This window comes from Sciurus vulgaris (genome assembly GCF_902686455.1).
Source record: "Sciurus vulgaris genome assembly, chromosome: 3".
Taxonomy (NCBI): domain Eukaryota; kingdom Metazoa; phylum Chordata; class Mammalia; order Rodentia; family Sciuridae; genus Sciurus; species Sciurus vulgaris.
This window is the reverse complement of record NC_136463.1, coordinates 88,272,295-88,291,743: the sequence shown is the minus strand read 5'-3', so window position 1 is coordinate 88,291,743 and position 19,449 is coordinate 88,272,295. Positions and strand designations below refer to the sequence as shown.

At 37.1% G+C, this 19,449-nt stretch overlaps 1 protein-coding gene across 12 annotated transcripts in view; it reads left to right on the top strand.

Moving 5' to 3' along the window:
- The window catches only part of NCKAP5 (NCK associated protein 5), a 1,127,143-nt gene that overhangs the window by 776,544 nt on the left and 331,150 nt on the right, over positions 1-19,449 (top strand). The gene's annotated exons all lie outside the window — the stretch shown is intronic.

The following is a 19,449-nucleotide window of genomic DNA, read 5'->3' as shown; positions in this document are numbered from 1 at the left end:
TTGGTCACCTGGATGAGCCGGCTTGTGCAGGGTGGGAAAGGGAAGTACAACAGAAATAGCACAGGGACTCTATGTGGATAGCTTTAGGAATTTTATTGAAGATAATTAAAATCACAAATAGAGGCCTGATATTCACTATACAACTATGTATGGTAAGCTAAAAAAACTAATGAAGGCAAAGAAATTTGAGATGACCACTGGAAAACCCTAGAGTTTTGCTCAGTAAAAACCAAGTGGGTTTGGGGAGACAAGCATAGAAAGTCATCTTTTTAGGACAATTTTGCTTCTATTACCTGAATTCATGAGTTCAGAGTTCTGTAACCCAATGTATTATGAAGAGGACAGGGAATGGAATCTGATAATAAAAGTCAAGGTAGCAGACAGAGTTGTGAGATCATGGCATAGTTAGCCCTAAGCAGGCTGTGCTTAAATAGTTGACTCCTGAAACATACATGGGACTATTCTACAAAGAGGAGGACAACTCCTCTCCATCTCCAGTGAACACAGTCCCAGGAGTTGATTTGAAATACCTCAGAGGAAATTAAAGTTAGCTTCATAAAGACAACAGAAGATTGACTAGATACCATTCCTAGCGGGAAATACTTTTGAGTGGTGGTCTTCACATAAGCTTTTCCTTTAAGGTGGTCATCTAAATTTAGGACGTTTAAGTCCTACCAACCCAAATTATTCCTAGGTGTTATATTTGCTTGGATATAAAATTGAGATACAGGTAAAAAATGGGACTTGACTCAACACTGAGTCATAGGCTGTGCAGCCTAAAGGATTCATGAATCTGAAACAGGTTATTTTCTCCCCTCACAGGTAACACCAGACTCCATTAAAACTAAACAATACTGCATCACACTAAGCCTTCTTAAAAAAATTGCTCACTGTGCATTTCTTAACCAGATTCTTATTTCCTTTAGGTCACTTCACCCCCAATCTTTTCACCCATAATTAAGCAAGTGTGTATTGGAGACTCTTATCATTATCAGAATTCGCTTTGTGAAACTGGAAGCTAGTTTGAAAAACAGATACACTGATAAAACTGTGTTTTGAAAATATTCCCTCTCCATAATTCAGTCTGTTAGTTTTGGAAAATAAACTCTTCCCTCTAAAGAGAAGACAGTTATTTAATGCTACACAAAGGGAATGTTATAGTCATTGTTCTAATTGATGGTAGGTTCCTTATCTAAAAAGTGGGAGAGGGACTTGGGTTACATGACCTGTAGAGGTCATTTATATATTCAACAAATATTTTTTGAATTTATAAGACATGTGAGGGACAAACTTGTACTCTTACAATTCAAGAAAAAAGCACAAAGTAAAGGGAAAGATGGCTGGGCAGCACTGAGTCCTAGGGAGGTCCCCTTCACCTCTCAAATTCTGGCATTCAAAATATGCCTCATTGCCTATCATGTGCATGTCCTTGAGTTAGATCCCAGCACTGCTACTACTTTGCTCATAGTGACAAAATAGGTTATGTAAGGTGAACATGGCAATACTAGTGAATCTCATTGTTTTATCTTCTTGAAGCCAAATGTTGTTTGGGGCAAGAACTATGCAGTTTACTACTTCATAATATGAAGTGTTCTTGATGAATCTGACTCAAGTTTTCCAATTTGCAGGATTTTTGTGAAAAGAGCTTTCCTATGTAAAGTTTAGGCCCCCAGAAAAACCTGTAGTTGGTTCCATTTTTCAACATGGTGGAAGTATTTGTTCTGAGGCTTTTATCATTGAACTATTATTATAATAGCAGATTCATAGTATTTGTGTTCTGGGCCCATGCTTTGCATGCACTTAAAGGTGGCTGTGTTTTGTTCAAGGAGTGTATTCATGAAGATCTCATATGTTCTTTGATGATTTATATCTTGCGTCATTCAACATGAATTCTCTTAAAGGATAGCGGGTGTTTCTGTTCAGCAGTCAAAGCATTTCCATCGTGTTGTGATCAGTGGTTAATAGTTTACCAACCTTGCCATTGTGCAGTTCTTAAATTTTTTTTAATTTCAAGAATTTGCATGATTTCAGGTTTTATGCATGAAGTGATAGTAAATATTTTGTGGTCATGATTTCCAGATTGCCTCATTCAGAGCCCCATCAAATGTCACTCCACTTTAGTTCAACTTTGTGTGGGAGGGCCTGACCCTATTCTCATTTTATGGTATGGGCATATGGCTCAGGAAGCAGTAAGCACTTGCCTGAGGATGCACAGCTAGGAAGTAGTTTAGAAAACATGTGAACCTTGTTCAGTCTAACTCTACAACCTCATCTCCTATACTGAGAAATTCTAGAGAAATTAAATGATAGGGCCCAAGTTACCCTATGGTGGTTATCCAAACTGGGACCTCAGCTGGGCCTGTCTGCCTTCTATTTATCACTACTTCATCCCTCTGTCATTATTCATTCAGTCATTCATCCAAACGATAGTTATTCATTTACTTATTAGTAAGTTAGTTTCCTCTTACTGCTGTAACAAACTTAGTGTCTTAACACAACACAGATTTATTCACTTTTAATTCTAGAAATCAAAGTCTGAAAGCACGGTGTTTGTTGGCAGGGCTACATTCTTTCTAGAGGCTCCAGAGGAGAATCGTTTTGTGCCTTTCTTGAAATCTACCATTCCTTGACTTGTGTCCTTTTTCACCATCTTCACAGCATATCACTTGTCTCTGCTTTGCCATTACATTTTATTGTTTGGTCTTGCTTCCCTTTTCTAAGGATCCTGTAACTACAGTGGGTTCAATTGGGTAATCCAAGTTCTTTTTCTCAAGATTCTGCAGACATTATTACCTCATGTACATATATGATTGCATGACCGTTGTGATCCTACAATATGTATAATCAGGAAAATGAGATTACCCTTCATTTACGTTTGAGCTATCAAAATATATAATGTATTTTACTGTCATGTACAACTAATTAGAACAAACAAATAAAAAAATTAAATTAAAAAAAAAAAGATTATTGATTTAAGCCCTGTGTGGTGATATCCTCTTATAATCCCACCTACTCAGGAGTTTGAGGCAGAAGAATCTAAAATTCAAGGTCAACCTCTACAAAATCAACTAAAATGAAGGGCTGGGTGTGCAGCTCAGTGGTAGAGGATCTGCTCAGCATGTGTGAGGCCCTGGGTTCAATCCCTAGTACTGGGAAACAAATCTGCAGAGTCCCTTTTGCCATGTAAGGTCACATTTTATCAGGTTTGGGGCACTGAGATGAACATCTTTAGGAGGAGGACATTCTTCCCTCTGTCACACTTGGTAATGCTCACTGGCCTGACAATGCCCAGTAGACATGGAGCCAAATTCTGGAGATTCAAAGATGCCTGACATAGGATCGATATATACATTACTACAAGTTGGGGAAGGGAGAAAATAATTACATACCTTCAACGGTGTGATAAAGTCAGAATAGAAGCTTGCACAGGTTCTGGAACACAAAGGAGCTTGCACTATTGGGCCTCCTATACTGTTGTTCTCCCTGATGAATCTACTGCCTACCTTAGTCTCATTTTTAATAATCTGTTTTCCTTTCTGTTGTCTCTTAAAATGGACATGAGAGTCATGAGCTTCTTCATGAGTCCCATGGCCTTCATTTCTCAGAATATTTTATGTCCCTAGTGTATTAGGACCAAGTCTGACTGTCAAGTCACCTGTATTTGCTGCTTTAGTTTGCAAAGCACTGATATAAAATAGATATCCTTTGTTTGCTCTAATAGCCTCTAAAATAGATATTGTCATGTTCATCTTAGGCTGAAGCTTATAGAAGTCTATTTGAACTCTGGCAGATGCTAAGTGCTAGAACTAGAAATAAGTCACAAATTCTCCTAGATGATATATACAGGATCAAATTGAGCAATATCTGTGGAATATCTTTATAGCAGAAGGATAAAAAGTGGGCATAGTTTAAAATCCCAGGTCATGAAGTCACTATTTCAAAATTTGAAAAAAATAGAAAAACAAAGCAAAACAGAGAAAAAAAAAAAAAAAACAAGTTAAAGTAAACTGAGATAAGTTAATAATCCATTAAATGTTCAAGTCTCATTTCCCCTGTGGGAGAGACAGCTGTCTGAGTAATAGAGACATTATCATTATATTCAGAGCAGGTGCCATGTGCACCTAGGACACACTTGCCTCATTAGGGGAAAATATAAGACCTGCAAAGATTGTCTTTAGAGGAGTCCAAGTTAAAATTCTGAAATATCTGCTTTGTTTGATTTTCTAGCTGATTCTCTCTAGGTGTTTTAGGATTTCTTTTGTATTATATCATATAGTCTTACCACTCATATCACCATTTCATTGAATTAAGGAAATTTATGTTAGGAAAAAAAAATCACAATTAGACATGAGACAGAGTAGTTAAGGATCAATGAAATAGAGCAACTGGTCCGAAAGGGATGTCATTCTTTCAGTTTCATCTGTCCACATATGTACAAACAGTCAGTCTGAGTGAGATTTGAATAACCATAACATTAACAGTGGATACCCCCAGTATGGGCCCCTTGTGTCTCTATGTAGCTACCTTGTGTGGCTCTTCATCATAGCTGATGTACTTACACTTCTTTCTACTTTTGTTTGTGGAACACAAATTGAATCACATTAGCTAATTCATTCAGGAAAAAAAATGTGTATGAGCAAGTAGAAATAGAAGTGGAGGAAAAAGTCCCAAGTATACAAACAGCTTTTGCCATTAATAAGACGTGAGTTCATACAGTCACTTAAGTTCTCTGGGTTCCTTGTTTTTCATATTTTTAAAAGGAGAGAGTTTAAACCAAATTGTGGAGCACAAATCTAAATGCTTATTGTCATCAGTAATACAGGGAGTTAAAGTAAGCAAGGTATGAGAAAAGTCAAGTGCTCTCTAGGGTTTACATTATATATTTGTACAATTTTGATAAGGAAATCAATACAGGGAAGGGTTTTTCCTTATTTTTTTCTTTTACAGAAACGGAAACTGAGGTACACACAGAGGCTAAATAGCTTGTCCAAACTTGCACATTAGCAGTGTTAGGTCACTTGAGCTCTTTTGTACCCTTTTAATTGGCAGAATAGGGTGCCATAAAAACTGGAGTGCAGAAATTTTGTCAAGAGACTTGGAGAGTGATTTTCACAGTGAAATGCAGAGAAATAGACATACTGATCAACAGAATTACACTGTTGTCCAAGTTTGTCTTCACCTTTCCACCTTCTTGGAGAGCCCTGAACTCTGTTTTCTGAGTCCAGTTTCAGTGTTTCCAAAGATGATCTAGGCTCAGTCATTGATCCCTCTGTGTCTAAAGCAGTATAGTATTTTACCAAGTTACTTCTATTTGAAATGACCTAAATGAACATCAAAATTACTCTTTTCTTAAATAGTTCTTCAAAAGAATCATCAGATATGATTAAGGATGCAGAAACAGACCTTTTCTACTTATCCTAAAACCTGTCAGTCATCAAATATGTATATATCCATTTCTTTTTATGGAACCCATCACACAACATGGTCTGGGACCTTCCTCACTAATGCCCAAAACCATCCTAGGAAATATGTTAATTTTTCACGAATTGTTACTCTTCTCTGAGGCAGTGGGGAATTTTTTTACTTTACACTTCACCTCCTTCTTTCCCTGTAATGATTTAAGTATACATCAAGCAAATTCAAAAATTTGAGTGCAACAGAAAGAGAAGATAAGGTTGACAAATTACATTATTAAATAGTCAATTCCAAAGGATAACTTTTCTAAGAAAGCCCTAACTTCTGGCTGGTCGTAGTGGCACACCCTGTAATCCCAGAGGCTCAGGCAGCTGAGGCAAGAGGATCGCATGTTCAAAGCCAACCTTAGCAAAATGGAGGCTACTAAGCAATTCAATGAGACCCTGTCTCTAAACAAAATACAAAATAGGGTTGTGGATGTGGCTTAGTGGTCAAGTGCCCCTGAATTCAATCCCTGGTACCCTCCCCTCCAAAAAAGTCCTAACTTCCAACATAATTGTGTTTTTTTCTTTTTCATAAATACAAGATGAAACTGAGGTGTTTTGTAATTTTCAGTAGCCAGAAAGTTCCTGTCTTATTTCTAGTTCTTCCCAGGCCTGGCTGAATCTCAGAATCACCTGAGGGACTTGTAACAGAATTAGCTAATTGGGGCCTTCCTTAAATCTGCTGAGTTGAAATGAGAAGGGTTAGAATTCTGCTTGGTTTTGTTGTGTACAACTTTGCGGATCATTTTGACTCCTCTGCTCCATAGATCTGTTCTGAGAATTACTGAGGCACTTCAACACTCATTCTTTCCACTATTGCCTTCCCCTTCATCTTGTGAGGGAGGAAATGAAATTGAAGTGAAGTTCAGAGCCCAAGTGCACTGGCAGTTAATTAGCCAAGAAAAGTGAACTGCTTAAAGAAGTTGATGTAATTCATATAAGTTATTTAGAAAGTGTTTGCTCTCCTTTCTTTCTTCCTTTTTTTTTTAACCTAAACAAAATATAGCAGATAAATGCAAAGACACAGATCAACAGTAAATACAGAGAATATGTGCACACCAGATGGAAAAATGATCTGAAGTTTTATTTGTTGACTGTGTGGCTAAGTGTTGGCACAGTTATTTGTAAAATTGCATTACACAATGGGGATATGGAATATTTTTATTGAGTACTTTTGTTTATTTTTGTGGCCTGTAATCTCAGGAATTCTCAAGTGTTTTTGATTCTGCCTGAAGAAATTTGGTCTTCTTTTCTTTGAATTGCTCTGAACTTTGAATAGCTGCTGAAGTGGATTATGGTGGCAATGGGAGTATTTTTATTGTTTGTTGGTTTTTTTTTTTTTTCTTTAAAGGGCTGAAACCATTCCATAAGAAAGCAGTTTTCTTTATTCCTGTGTGTTTTACTTTAAGTAATATCTTCTGTTCGTATAATGCATTCAGATAAACAAGGTAGGATTTTGCCAAGCCAAATATATGCTTAGATTCAGGGCATCCAAAAGTATTGCTTTTCATGACAGATAAGCATTCCTTTTCTTTTTGTAATTATTCTATGACTTTTATGATTTCACATCCTAGAGAAATGCTTCCCAGAATTTTTAAACTTTTCAAAAACAGTCTTATTTGGGAGAACCTACTTGTTGGCATACTAACCAAAGAGAGTGTTTGCCTTATAATTCCAAAGCCATACTAAATACTTTCAAAGGAATAGAGAAGTTTTAAATAATATCATTGAGAGTTTGAATAATTACCAACAAACTTCTCATGAGCTTAGCATCCTAGTTTAATAGATTCTGACTCTACTTTCTAGTTTGCAATTTTCTGCCTGAATTCTGCATTCAGCTAAGAATACATACCTTTTAGGTAGTTTGATCCTGAACTGAATTTTTCCCAAATAAAAGTAGATTATAGTCTCTCTGATAAAAGTGTTATAACCTATGAATAAAATGGTATGGAGAAGCAGCTTCTCCTCTTACAAGTCATTGCTCCATGGACACTCTACTTTCCAGTTTGTCGCTGCAGAAGGCCAAGCCTGATTTTGAATACACAGTATGCATTTCTAGTTAGGAGGTTCTGCAGGCAAGATTCAAAAGATATTGACCTTCAGTAAGCATGTGACTTAGGTAAAACCTTGGACACTTCTGATTATTAAACAGTCATATCAGTTATTTCTTCCTTTCAGGAAACAAATGAATTTGAACAGATAAAAATCACGATATCAACCTTGAACTTTGACTTTACTTTCTTAACTCAGCAGAGGCTAAAGTGTTTTGGTTCTGAAAAAAAATTTTGGGGGACTTGGTTTATTAATGCTTTAGGAAATGGTGATTAAATAGTCTGGGAGAATGTATAGTTTTTTAAAAAAGATGAGGAAATAGTTCAAAATGAAATAGAAAGTGCCTTCTGGAGGAAAAACAACAACAACTACAACAACAAGGATTGCATTACTGAGATCTCCCCTATACAGTAGCCTTTCAGCTATATTGTCCTTATTGATTTTGTCTGCACAGTGAGCACAAGGTGGCAATGAAGAGGAATGGCTAGGTTTAGGGGGAGAGGAAGGTGGTCTGGCCAAGGGTTTACTATCTGCATTGAAGCCATTGCAAGATTTGGGTGTTAATTGGTCCCACCAGACCCAGAGGAGGCAGCATCACAGGTTTTGCAGAACTTGAGGCTTGTGCTGGATCTGCACAGAAGTTTCTGGGCTTATAGAAGATGGTCATTTGCCCAGAAAATGTCTTCCCAGGGCCCAACTATAACAGAAGGGTTTGAGATGGGATAGGTTTCTTCAACTACCTGTTATCCAACACAGAGCAAATCCACAGTGTCTCCAGCACCTGAACTTGACTCGACATGTTTGAAAGATTCCCTAGGTTATTTGAATATATGTCTATGATTGTACATGGACCAACTTCATGACCTTGAAGATATTTTCTGCCTAGATCATCTATATAAGGAGGGACCAGAGAAAGAATTTGTAAGGAAGTGTGACATACAGGGTATAGGGAAATTTAGGTGATCAATGGAAATTCAATGATTGTTTCTTCTTCCACTAATAATTTTACTGTTTATGTAATCCTAAACTACTTAAGATCTTTGCCAGTTGGGCCACCACCCCAAAGTGGAGGATTTGGTCATAACCCATGCATTGGGCTTTGTTATTTTCTCAGACCCTGAGAGTATGGAGATACAGAGAAGCTATGGAACTTACATCCCTCCCCCCATCAGTTAATCAACCATTTGTTCAAATATAGGTACAAACAGTGCTATTTCTTCTTTTCCCTAGGTAAGAACTAATGTAGATTTATACAGGGGAAAAAAACAATCTGATCAAAGAGAAGTGGGAGAAGATTTAAAAAGAATGCATGTTCCTCTTCTCTGTAATGAGTATATTGAAGCAAAAGGAAAAGGTGGTCATTTTCCAAGGGCTTCCTCAGACATGAGTTCATGTCATAATGAGAGAGAATGCATGAAAGCATGCACAGCACATTTAAAGTCTTCAATAAGCTGTAGCTCTTATCATTATTCAACTAACCCTATTTGATTATCTGTTGTTTCCTTTCACACTGACAAATTCTTCCCTTTCCTCTTTCCTCTGGGTACAACCACACTGGAGATTTTTAAATTCACATGTTCAGAATTGGAGGAAGTAATGAAACTATGAGAAATATAGACCCCTCGAAAGTATCTAAACTGGGGTCAGATTCCTAGGCAGGACTGGTGTGTTTGGTGCTGTCTTCTGTTGCAGTTTGTCTTCCCCATAACCCATTTGCCTGCATTTTCCCACTTGGACACATTTCTCTGAAATTCCATTTATTAAGGCACCCTTCCAAGAAAAAAAATGTAACAAATATTTTAGAAAGGGTAATTCATGCATTAGTGTGGACAAGTTTAACCTTAGGGTTTTTCTCTATCAATTCATCTCAGAAATTTAGGACATGATATTCTGAGGGGAGGGAGGTAGGAAAATAATTTAGGAGCTTGAAATCTCCCATATTGATTAACTATGGCTGAGACTTCACCGCGTGGTGGCCAGGAGAAGAGCTACTAGGAGTTAGCATAGGTTTTCATAAGTAAGAACAAAACCAGAAAATACAAATTGTAATCATCATTTGAATGGTTTACCAAGGGCCATGTGCATACAAAATTGCTGTTCTTTGTTCTGTTTCCCTCATACTCTCAGGATCCAGACCTGAAGCTTGTACTATCTAAACAAAGGTGGGAGACCTGATCTGCTATCTCAGTGCTATTTACTACATTCCTTCTGTGGGGTACACTGAGTGTCAAACCAAGTTCAAGGGGACTTTTGGAATTGGGGACTCTTGAATTGAGTCTTATAATAACTTGTATTCTTACCTCATCTGTTTAAATGGTCAAGGATCTCATTCAGGTTGATTCCATTGTTTTCTAAATAGATCCAAATGTATGGTTTTCCAAATATGTTCTGTTTGTTCCTTTCCCCCTAATAAATTTTTTTTCTATACTAAATTCATAAATTAGCCTAACAAACCCATTTCTCCTCATTAAGGCCAAGCTTATCCCTTAGTCTGAATTGGTAAGCTTCTGCTTTAATTAAAAGAGATGATCTGAAAACAATTCCATTGCAAGTAATCTACAGTCATTTTATTGCATTTACAAAATAATTTGTAAACATATCCTTGAGATATAAATTTGGTTATATTTCTCTGGAGTCACTATATTTAATTTTTCTAACTCTACTGTTATTGTATTTTTCTTCTTTATTCATTTTTATCATTTCTTTTCTTCTAAGCATTTGAATATTACCTCAGGGGGATCAGTAGTGAAAACTGGCACAAAAATAATTAATGTGTATTTTACAGTTTACAAGGACTTTCACAGCATCATCTCATTTGATCCTCACATTAATCTTTTAAAACGGCAAAGGCAGAAAGTTTAAGTTCACCTCACAGGTGAAATGAGTCAGGCTGTAATAGACTTAACCTTTTTTTTTTTTTCTTTCCTTTTTTTTTTTTTTTTTTTGGGGCTGGGAATATTAAACCCGGAGCATCACATATTCTAGGCATTCCTGTTACCACTGAGCTAAGTCATACCCTTTTTATTTTATTTTGGGGCAGGGTCTCATTAAATTGCCCAGGCTGGCCTCTAACTTGTGATCCTCCTTCTCAGCCTCCCAAGTAACTGGGATTACAGACATTTGTCAAATGCCTGGCTAGGAATTAATCTTTTGATTCCAAGTCCATGGTCTTGCAGGATTAGAATAAAGTATGTCCTATACTAGTGGAGCTCAAATATGGGAAACATTTGAGGAATTTTAAATATTGCCAGTGTTCTGTCACATCCCAGGTATTCTGATTTAATTGGTACAGGGTGTGGCCTAGGTGGGAAAATTTTTAGAACCTTCACAGGTCAATTCTGATAGACAGCCTGGGATGAGAACCGCTGCACTTCAAAGCATTCAATTCAGCATTATATTTTTGTTGCTCACCAGGCTAAAGCATGGTAGAGTACTATGGGTACTTTAGGAGGAGACAGAAGAGGATTATGGATACTCTCATGAGAGGAAACAGAGAATTATGGGTAAATTTAAAGCCTTCAAAGATCAACATCCTGGGTTCATATCCTGCTAAACCACTGATGTTTGGGTTAGTTAATTAAACTCTCAAGACCTGGGATTTCACTCTCAGCTGTGTTTAGCTATTGCTAAGAATGTGGTGAACATGGGGCAAATAGCTCAGGAGTCCCTCAGAAAAATGACTTGAACATGGATTGGACCCAGTTTAGACATCCCAGATGGATTAGGTGAGAACCAGAGGAGATACCTGAGGAAATAGAAGCATCAAGCATCGAGGAAAACCTTATTGTTAGGAAGTCCTACTAGAAATGGAAAGTCATTTCATTTGCATTAGTGGGAAAAAAAATCATGGACTTATTTTTTTAAAAAGGGGATGAGAAAAGATTTTAAATTTGCCTTGGAGTTAATTGGACTCCAAGGCTATTATCTTTTTCAGAATTCAAATGATTAGCAAGTATTAGTTACCAAACTAAGACTTTTCCTTGACATTCTGAGAGGCTCTGGAAATACAATGTAAACTTGGCAGAGAAGATGGGCAGCCAGGTCCCAGGGCTGATGCTCACAGCCAACCCTTCTCACACCAACAAGTTCAAAGCCTTCTACATAGAGCTTAGTTTCCAGAGCAGCCTGAGCTGTTATTGCTTCTGATTCCTCTATCCATGCCTGGACTAGTCTTTGGCACATAAAGCCTTTTGAGTTTGATATGGGGGAAGAAAGACTATGAAAGTAGAACAGTACTTCTCTTGTATCACAGAAATTAGAGCCAGAATGCTTCAGGTTTATTGTTGGTAGGACAATATAAAGTAATCATTCTTTTATCTTAGAGAGCAAGACTGGAAGGGCTTGAATATTCTCATATTTTTCTGTGGTAGCCAAGACACAAGTCATGTTTACCAGCTGTTATTGTCACATTGATGTACACAAGGCGGCCAGCCTCTGCCTGTGGTTTTCTAAGGAAAAAGCTGAAGTAATGAACAGGATGATCAGCAAGTCTTAGGTGCTCAGAGGGAGTAGACTGCAAGACAGGTGATTTAAAGTGATTGATTGTCAAGTGCTGAAAGTTATCTCCAATCTCTAACCAACTGATTTCACCTGTGAATAAATGATGTCACAGATTACTAAATAACTTTACCAGAGTCACACTTTCCATGAATGGTAGTCCTGGATCTAGGACCTAGTTCAGTAGATAGTTTTATACACTCCTCCTCCCTCTTGCAACAGAAGGTGTACCTGGTTGCTTAGCACTCAAATGGCCATTGGTAAAATCTAGAAGGCTATTTTAGTCAAGTTTTTCACTGCTGTGACTAAAAGACCTGAAGATAACAATTTTAGAGGAAGAAAAGCTTATTTGGGGGCTTATGGTTTCAAATGTCTCAGTCCATAGATAGTGACTCCATTCCTCTGGACTCAAGGTGAGGCAGAACATCATAGTGGAAGAGTGTGGCAAAGGAAAGGGGCTCAGGACCTCACATCAGGCAGCAGAGAGAGAGTCTAAGCTCATCTCATAAAACACATTTTCCGAAGGCAATCCCCAAGCGTTGCACTTCCTCCAACCACATTCTGCCATGGTTACAACTCAGTTAATCCCTATTAGAGGATTAACACACTGATTAGGTTAAGGCCCTCCTAACCCAATCCTTTGGCTTCTAAACTTTTCTTACATTGTCTCATACATGAGCTTTTGGAGGACACCTAATATTGAAACTATAACAAAGGCTATTTAATAGTCAAAGTAAGCTGGAAGAACTCTTCTGAGAGAACCATTTGTCTTGGGAACCACAACTTACTTCGTTAACTATTTTTTAAATGCACAGAGATTTTGCATGAAGAAGAAATCAGTTATAGAAGTATCAGATGCACTTTTATATTAATTTTTCATGTGCACATTCCAACTTTTATAATTTTTTTAGGATCAAACTTATTTTTGTCTAATTTGTCTAAATTTCCTTCTTTCTCTTACTAGGATGAATCATCTGGCAGGTTTATTGCTGTCTTCACCAAGCAGCTCTCTGCTTCTGTACTCCCACTGGGACTTTGAGTGGCTTGTCAGGATGTACATTCCCACTCTATGACAAAGAAATACTTCACATGATAGTTTCCTGTAATTTCCAGGGGTTAGGGATAGAAATAATAGTTTTACCCTCGAATAGCACACCAGGACAATATTACTAGCAAAATTTTCTTCAGTAAAATTCCTCTAACGGCAAGTCCTACTCTCTGCCCAGAGTTTTGCCTGACTACAGAGTAGGTGTTATGTAAATTGTACTAGAAGAAATGTAATATTCTTGCTGCAAGTGCCATTTAGGAGCAAATGGACAAGGTTTCTTTCCTTTCTGACATAAGCCCCAAGATAATTAACTAGATAATTCATCTCTGACTTTCAAAAGTACAACTGATGTACCTCATTAGAACTGTTCTTTTCAGCAACCCCTGGAAGGAGGTTGGGAGGAACAGAGTACCTTGATAGGGAGTGTGCCTCTGAGTCCCCAGAAATTTCCAGGGCATCTTAGGATACATAACTTCATGGCTTAAAAGTTGTTACACTTCTTTGTGAGATGATTGTGGTAGGGAATGTCATTTAAAGGATAAGCATGTAAAATCTCATGCTAAGAGAGGAAATCAGTTTAATGCTGTTTTTATCTTTTGTGAAAATGTTCAGTTAGTCTTTTGCTTTATGTTTGTGATGGCAAACTGTTTACAAAAAAAAGGTTTCTGGTGAAAGCATTTAGGAATATTTAAGTAGTTAAGTATTATACTTAGTGTTATCAGAGGTAAAGGTGGCATTATTGCTCAATAACATCAGTACATTAATCAACATTGGACTTTTATTGAAGACCTTCTATGTTGTACAAGGTGTGGTGATAAGGATGTGATATACAAAACATTATTCCCACCCCTGAGGTTCTCAGATTATTACCATGACTGGTGAATTGCCTATAGTATCTGTTTACTCAGCATGGTCTGACTGATTTTTTTCTCCTTATCAACTATTTGTTATTAATGATATTCCTTAATTTATGATATTATGTCCCTATAAATCCATTGTGGATTGAAAATAGTTTAAGTTCAAAATGTATTTAATACCTCTAGTCTACTGAACACCACAACTCCCTTAAATGTTCTCTGATCCCACCTACAGTTAGGCAAGAACATTTAACACAAAACATGTTTTGTAACAAAATAAATTACTGACTACATTATGTAATTCATTGAATAACTGTATCCAAAAATGCTAATGACACAGTACACTGTAGCATATCAGCTGTTTTCTCTTGTCACCATACTGTGGCTGACTGGGAGCTGCAGCTGGCTGCTGCTGCCCAACACCACAAGAGAGGGTCCTGCCACATATCGCTAGCTCAGGAAAATGAAAGTATGGTTCCTATCAAATGCTTACCACTTTTTTTCCATTGAAAAATCAAAAAAATTGCTCATTAACTCTTAACCATCATAAGTTGAGGACCATCTTTCTATAGTATCTTCACTATTGTATTCAAATTCTTAAATAATTATTTCCCAATAAAATCAGTTTAACAACCTCAGAAGATATTCCTTTGCCAGCAATTGCTGCACACACAAAAAGTATATTGTATTGACTATGTTTTCTGAAACAAAAATTTGGACACATTTGTTATCTGACAATGTGTATTTATGGGGGCAATGAGATAGAATCTTATTTAATTTTTAAAATGTTTGATTGATAGAATTTTTTTATACTTATGGTATCTACCCTGACATTTTGGTATATGTATAGATTGCAGAATAGATAAATAAAGCTAATTAACATGTATTTCCTCACATATTTATCTTTGTTTTTCCTGTGGTGAAAATACTTAAGATTTGCACCTGATCCATCTTCAAGAACAGGATACAATGTCATTAATTACAGATCTCTTGAACTCATTCTTTCTAATTTCACTGAAATGTGTTTTTTGACCAGTGTCTTCCCAACCCCCATTCCTTGCTCCCCACCAGCTCAGGGAACTACCATTCTACCTTTTGATTCTGATCCAATGATTTCATCTTTTTTAGAGTCCACACATAAGTGAGATCATGCAGTGTTTGTCCTTCTATGGCTGGCTTGTTTGATTTAATGTCCTCCAGGCTAATCCATTTGCAACAAAATGAATAGAAAATTTTAATGTTTAAATTTCTTTTAAATTAAATTCTGCCCATCATTCTCAGACATATGTCTGCTGTTGGTGTGTACAAAAGGCAGCAATCATATGGCCAGCCCACCTCCCATCAACAACTAAATGACTGAATTGTCAGTTCATTTTGGGATGGCTACTGCTCCCCCACTGAGCTCCACTTCCATCTGGAAGCTCTGTGTTTTCCTTACCCTATGAATTTTCTCAGATAACCAGGTTGGGGGAGAGATTGAATTTGAATTGCAAAATTTGACATTGAGTTATGAGTTTTTATTTTGTCTTGCTTTGTTTTTTACTGACCCCCAAGCATTTAAGTGTAGCCATTAACTATCTATGTGCAATTCCCCATCTGCATGACATTCTTACCTTTTCTGGTTTCTTTCTGCCAGGTTATACTCAGATAGCCATCTCTAGATTACAAGGTCCTAATATCTTTTGCTAATCTTAGAATCCAGACACCGGAGTACCTTTAATGAAAATAATGGCTGATTTTCCATACCATTCTATTCCATAAAAGAGTTTCCATTTATGTAAAGTGCCTTTAGAATTGAACTTTTTTAACTAAATAAATGTTACTGATAGATAGAACAGGCAATAAAAGCATCATCTGAAAATTTATTAATGCAACTGCATGGATCTATTCAATATGGAAGACAGTTGGCAATATTGAGGAGTGTTTTGAGTGAAGAGTAATGTGGAGTAGATGTGAATTGATATGCCAGTGGTTGTGGGTTCATATCAGAGACATAAAGAAAACACTTTGTTCTCTTATCCATCATACACATTTAATCTCGAAGATTTTACTGTGTGCTTAGTTCACTTTGTAAGTCAAATCCAGGGATGAAAAAGAAGAGTTTTATATGTTTTGCTGACAGTAGTAATGTTAAACTGTGAACAAATTGGGATGTTCTTTTGAAATCCTGTGATTTATCTGACGCTATTATTCCCCCTTTAAAATTTAGTATGCTAGTGCTGAACAAAAGCTGCTAGCGATCCCTAGGAACAGGAACATTGTTATGGTATTTGCTGAAGTGCTATCTAAAGTGACAGTATATTCTGTGCACCCTCCCCACCACCAGAAAACAAATAAGTAAATAAATCACAGAGGCTGAAGGCACCAGGGCACACTGGAGTAGCTGTCAGCCATCGGCTGGCTTCTACATCTCCATTTAGCTGGCACTCTGGTGTGTATGTTTTGAACTAATTGGATCATCATTTACTATGGAAATGGTAGTGTTTTTTTTAAAACCTATTCTGCTGATAGTCATCTAAGACCGGACATGATATTTCTGATAAAAATCACCAACTCTAGAGGAATGGCCTGGGAGCCTTGGGAGAGATGCTGCCTGGCAGTATCCTGGTTCATGGTTGGATAAGGATTTTAGAATCTTAGGTGGAATTACCATTAAGGATAGATCTGCACATGCACAGGAAAGTCCATGAGAGGTTACCAAGACTATGGAAAGATCATGACATTTGAAATCAGAGCTGTAATTAAATTCTGGTTCTGACACTTATTATTAAACAGGTCACTTAATATCCAATCAAGCCTGTTTCCTTGTATATAAAGGGGATCCAGAATTTTGCCCTACATCCTGCAGTTGAGAATCTATAAAATTGTACAGTTAAGTTTACTTGGCTTAACTCTGACTTGTTATACAAACATTAGATGTTATTTATTATATTTTGTGTTCCAACGGGAACATTTCATGCTAATACCACCCCACTCTCTGCCTTATGTGATTCATCCTAAATTGTAACTTCATATTTTTAGTATGAATTAGTAAGTAGATTTAACACATGATTGAATATTCAAAATGAAAAAAATTCTGTTCTGATTCTTACAACTGACTAACATCCTAAAGTTGGGCGGTTCTTTGTAATGTTATTTTTTAATTTTTAATTTATTTTTCCATATTTTTGTTGGTACATTGCAATTATACATAATAGTGGATGGTTCTTCATATCCCCATAATTTCGTTTTTCAAATTTCAAGTTAAAAAATTACAAGTACTTGAGAGTATTTTATTTTGCCATAGTGCTAAGAGGTAAGGATGGTCACTATTAGAAAAATAATGAGTGAGTTGGAACACAGGATAACTATTATTGCTGTCAGCATATGTGCATAGGTTTTGTATCCACCATCTACATTTGAAGAAATAATAAAAACAGATAGCTGAGTTGAATTTGCTTTATTTTTCTAAAACCTTGCTATCAAGATATACTTGGAATTATTCCTCTCATAAGCAAATTGCCCCAGAGAGGGCTCATATTGAGCATGATTTCCTGAGAGCATTAGTTTTATCTTCCACTGAACTCTCACTGAATGTTGCTCCTCAGACTGTTCATTTGTACAGTCAGGAGATGGAGTCTGCTAAATGCAAAGGTTGGGCTAAGTGATTTTAATCTTAGGGTCCAAGAAAAGTGCACAGGAAAAAAAATGTTCCTTTGAAGAGAGAGAAGTTCACTTTTGGGGGGAAAAAAAAGTACAAAATTTTATTAGGCAGGGACTCTTCTAGGCATATCTAACATTAATGATATTTTATATTTAAATCCCAAAATAAAAGCAGCATTTTTTAACTCACTTCACTTTTTTATTTAGGAAGACTAATTATGATTGTTTTCTCCATTTTTCTGTAAAGATGAGTAAATTAGTCCATCATGGAACAGATTGTCTTAGCTTTGGTGTTTGCCTACAGAAAAATACAAAGATCTGAGCTCTTCAAGCTGATTCTTGCCCTGTTGCTCAGAAACAGGGGCCCTGTCACAAGAAGGGTCTCAGCATCCATGAGGGGCCACGAGCCTTGACCAGGATCATAGGATTTGGACTTGGAGGCAGTTAACATGGATATGGGGAAAACAAGATGCTGCCTTCAGCAGCATTTTAAGTATCTAATCTCCCAAGTTGAGAGTTTTTACAGATGACTGAAATCAGAGACGTTTTAATCCAGACAAGACCTTTGAGTTATCCTATGTTACTGTAATTTATAGGTGGAGAAATTGAAGACCAAAAAAGTTATGTGATAACTAAAAGTCATACAGCTGGTTAGTAGAAAAGCTAAGAAGGAATGTAGATTTCTTATTCTACTTGTTTTAAGATTTACTAAAAATGTAAATGTGTCCCAACCCTGGAGGAGAACATACTTTCAGATGAAAGTGAGATGGCACTTGGTGGACTTCTAAGATTTCTTATTCTCTTTCTTTTTTCTGTCAAATGAAATACCAATGTTGGTCTAAATGTGCCCCACCACTTTTACCTTTGCCTTAATTTGATCTTCTTCAATTATCCTCACAGTCCTAGGCTCACACAGACCTAGTATCACAGAAGGATCGCCTGCCATGTTGAAAGTAATCCTTTCACACACAGACTGGGCAACCACACACACTTGGTAGACCTGAGCATGGAGTGGTGAGGGTGAGAGAAACCCTCACCCTCTTTTCCTGGGAGAGAAACCATGAGCCCACTGTGGCAACCAGTTGGTACTTTGCTACTTCATTCGGGACATCGATGGGTATATTGCTCCTTATTTTTTTATGAAAACACATAAGAGAGCAAGAAAGCAAGTTTGGTATATTAGGAAGGCTTTTCAAGGAAGGGAGTTGTAGACATATGTTTCCCTCCTGATTTAGTCAGCTTCTTTGTCACTGTGACCAAAAGACCTAACTAGAACAATTAGAGGAAGAAAAGCTTATTTGGAGCTCATGGTTTCAGAGGTCTCAGTTTATTGATGTCCAACTCCATTGCTCTGTGCACAAGGTGAGGAAAAACATCATGGCAGAAGAGTGTGGCAGAGGAAAGCAGCTCAGGACATGGCAACAAGGAAGCAGAGAGAGTTCTGCTCACCAGGGATAAGATATAAAACTCAAAGGGACAACCTGTGACCTACGTACTCTGTCCACACCCTACCTGCCTGCAATCACCACCCAATTAATTAATGTGAGTGAATTAATGTACAGTTTAGGTCATAACTCTCATAATATAATCATTTCACCTCAAGAAGTTCTTGCATTGTTTCACATAAGAGCTTTAGGTGGACACCTTATATCTAAACCATAACATCTCCCACATTGGTAATGTAGAACCTCTCTCTCAGAATCAGCATTACTTACTCTCAAAGCCACTGAAAGTAGTTACAGTCTATTAATGTCATCTGCTTCCATGAAAGGAAATAATCATAACATAGTGGGCCCCAGAGTCTCAGAACTCAAATAGAAATTCTCCTGGGGTCTTTCATCACACTAGCATAGAGTAGTTTTTCTATTACACAGGCCAACATCTGACATCTATA